Here is a 4,040-nt window from a genome sequence, read left to right on the forward strand (position 1 = left end):
AAAAGCCTTGTGTTACCTTAGCTCTCTGAAGGTAGAATCCAATCTGATGAGGCCAAGACTACCTATGTCATTCTGACCTTTCTTAAAAATCACACACCTCGAAAATCAGATACAATTTATGACTTTTCTCCAACAAATGGCATTTGTTATGACACTTGTGCAGTATGACACATGTCTATACAGCAATGTTTTTCAAGCTGTGCTTGATAATTGTCAGTTCACTTATAGAATGAGATAAACCAAGGTCTATTGTCTGTCTGAATTTTGTAGATTGAGGGAGGGCAGGCTAGGAGCATTCTATATCCTAAGAAGGATGGACATTTGGACCCTGAGACAGGTTCTATAAAGTAGCTCAGTCTGGCCTTCAACCCTTGATCCTCCTTGAACTTTTCATTCCCCCAGAACTAGAATTACAATAGTATACTACGTTACCTGACTGGTCTTATTGTTTTTTTTTGTTTGTTTGTTTGGTTAGTTGTGTGTGTGTGTGTATGCGTGTGCGTGCGTGTGTGCGTGCGTGTTAGTCCTGGAGCTTGAACTGGGGGCCTGGATCACTGGTTCCTTAGCTTCCCTCAAGTCTAGCACCCTACCATTTGAGCCCCACAACTTCACTTTTTGATGGTTAATTGGAGATAAAAGTCCAGGATCCTCAGATCTTAGTCTCCTGAGTAGCTAGGATTGCAAGCATGAGCTACCAGTGCCCAGCTTATTATATATTCTTTTTTTTTTTGGTTGGTCATGGGGCTTGAACTCTGAGCCTGGGCACTTGTCCTTGAGCTCTTCAGCTCAAGGAGAACACTCTACCACTTGAGCTGCATTGCCACTTCTGGTTTTCTGGTGGTTTATTGGAGATAAGAGTCTCATAGACTTTCCTGCCCAGGCTGGCTTTGAACCAAAATCCTCAGATCTCAGCCTCCTGAGTAGCTAGGATTACAGGTGTGAGCCACTGGTGCCCGGCTGCTTATATTGTATATTCTTTTTTTGGGGGGGGGCCTGGGCACTGTCTCTTAGCCCTTCAGCTCAAGGCTAGTGCTCTACCATTTGAGCCACAGCTCCACTCCAGTTTTCTGTTGGTTTTTGTTGGAGATAAGAGTCTTACCGCTTTTCCTGCCTGGGCTGGCTTTGAACCTCGATCCTCAGATCTCAGCCTCCTGAGTAGCTAGGATTACAGGCGTGAGCCACCAGCACCCGGCTTTATTATATATTCTTAAAAATAATTTTAATAAAAACAGGACATTAAATTATATATATATTTTTTTAAATCGCTATATCCTCATGATATTTCATTTTGGATAGCCTTGTTGATGTTTAAGTGTATCAACCTGCTTATTTTTTATTTATTTTTGCAATACTTGGGATCTAGCCCAAGGCCTAGAATTTCTAGGCAATGATAGAACATCATTGAACTACACCCTCAGACCCCCACCTACCTTGTAAATATGACCTAGCTTTATAAACATTTTTCCATGTTTTCACACACTAACCTTTATGTTTGATGTGGGACCAGATTTAAGAAGGCTTGGCATAGATGGGGCAGGGTAGGAATGACTCATTTGGCAGAGGTCAGTCTGCTTAGCGGTCCTTCTCTTGTTGGTTTCATGGGCTATTTTCCTCTACATACTGAAACTCTTATAATAAATATGGAGCATAGTAAGATATTCTTGGAACTACTAGTTCCCCACCCCCTTCCTTGCTTGCAGGTAAGACCATGGTAGACTATTTTTTTTCCCACCCCAGGGTTTAAAAACCATAGAGCAAACGAGTTAAGAGCTACAATCTAGAGTTCCCAGATTACTAGACAGAAAAGTACCATAGACTACCCTATCTCCAGCAACAGACATTATTTAAGCTTAACTGTTTTAGATTTAAGTACACATAAAAGGTTTTTTTTTGTTTGTTTGTTTTTTTGGGGGTCCGGTCGTGGGGCCTGAACTCTGGGCCTGGGCACTGTCCCTCAGCTCTTCAGCTCAAGGCTAGTGCTCTACCACTTGAGCCACAGCACCACTTCCGGCTTTTTTTCTTTTTGCTTATGTGGTGCTGAGGAATCGAACCCAGGGCCTTGAGCATGCAAGGCAAGCGCTCTACCACTGAGCCATCTTCCCAGCCCCATAAAAGGTTTTTTTAAAATGTACTTTTATTATTGTTATGGTGTAGTATAGAGGGTTACCATTTTATAGTTCTGGTAATCTGTACATTTCTGGAAGTGTCACCTCTTCTTTGCTCTTCCCCAATTTCCCCCTTGCATTCCTGTTCACAGGTTGCATAGTTCATTTTCCAATAGTATATACTGAATACCATGTTCACATGAAAGTTTTGTTTTCTGAAAAACAAAACTCTTAATCACCTTACTCCAGAACGAATATCATTCTTTACTGTGTGAGGAATTGTCCCCTTTAACTGCCTTAAGGCAACTGTGTTGCCTAATACAGACAGCCCAGGGTCACGGAGGACACTGCTCTAGCTCTGAGGCCCGCCTCTCCTCTCTCCTCTCCTTCGTGCCTATTCCTTAAACTATCTAGGTTACGTGTCTCTAAATGTCCAATTTTTAGACTGCCATTCAAAACTTTTTAAAAATATGGATATGGTTATTTAATCCAAGGCTTAAAAAAAAGAAAGAAAAAGAAGCCCTTCCATGGGTTTCCATAATGAAAGGATAAAGTTCGTCCCTCTGAGAAACCTTGACCTTGGTGTCATTCTGCCAGTCCTGGGTTTGCCATTTCCCCCACTTCCCTCTCCCTCCTTTCTTACAGTGTGCTGCTATACTCTTGGTGGCTCCCAGAGGGCTTGTTTTCATGGGCCAGAAACAAAGTGTTTTGCAGTTATCCTTTTCTTTCTTTTGCCAAGAAAGGCATGAAGAAACATTTTCAACCTTCCTACTGTCCTTATCACCTCATTTTAAAGAGGTCTTTTTAACCTAAACAAATTTATGAGAAATTCAGCAAATATCTGATGTTTCTCATTGTCTCTCATTCTCTACGAAAGAGCGAAAATGGAGGCATTCAGGAAGGCATGCTTTCTCCACGCTGTGCTTGCTGTTGTGAGTATCTGACTGTAAGCTGGGGCCTTTCTTCAAGCTCTGGCTTGCCTTTGCCCTACTGCCCTCATGCTAGCTGACTCTTACCTCTGGTGAGCTCTACAGCTTTAAAGTGTTTGGCTCATGCTCCACTTTCCTTTAGATTGGAATTTTGCTCTTTGTGTCTACACTCTCTTGCCCAGTCTGTGAGCCAGCGGCTCTTATATCACTTGGTGGTTCTCACATCTGGAAGCTTTGTTCCTGAGGATGACTGGTGCCATATCTCAGTTTCCACACTGATCCCAGTTTGTGCCCTCCAGCTGTGGCACAGGACAGTATAGGACATTTTAAGCAACTAATTTTTTTATAATATTATTTTGATTTGTGATATCAGGGTTTGGACTTATGCTTCATGCTTGCAAGTCAGGTGCTCTAATGCTTGATCTGTACTGCCAGCCCTTTTTGCTCTGGTTATTTTTGAGATGAGGTCTTATTTTGTGCCCAGATCAGGTGGGCTGATACCCTCCTATTTATGTTTCTTTTGACATACCTGGATGATAGGTATGCCACTTCCACATACACACAGTCTTTTCTATTGAGAGGAGGGTCTTGTGAACTGTTCGCCTGGGCCAGATTAGAACCTTAATCTTCCCAGTCTCAGCCTCCAGTATAGCTGGGACAAACAGGCACATGATACTGTACATAGCTATTGGTTGAGATGTGGGGGTTCTCATGAACTTTTTGCCCAGACTGGCCTTAGACTATATCCTTCTGATCTCCATCTCCCAAGTAGTTAGGATTACAACTGTAAACCCCTATTGTGCAGCCATTAAGCAACTAAATTTAGCACCTTTCAGAAAAGGCATACTCCTCTCCTTCCCTCTCTTAAGCTTTGGATTGGATCAAGTTCAAAAGCAGCAAGAATAGGCCTGAAGCTCTAACTGCAGGAAACTGAAAAGATGTCTACCCCTTTTTTTCTTTTCTAAAATGAAATATATGCTTAGTGTCTTTTTTTTTCTTTTTTTTT

Source organism: Dipodomys ordii, unplaced genomic scaffold, assembly GCF_000151885.1.
Source record: "Dipodomys ordii isolate 6190 unplaced genomic scaffold, Dord_2.0 Scaffold32, whole genome shotgun sequence".
NCBI lineage: Eukaryota > Metazoa > Chordata > Mammalia > Rodentia > Heteromyidae > Dipodomys > Dipodomys ordii.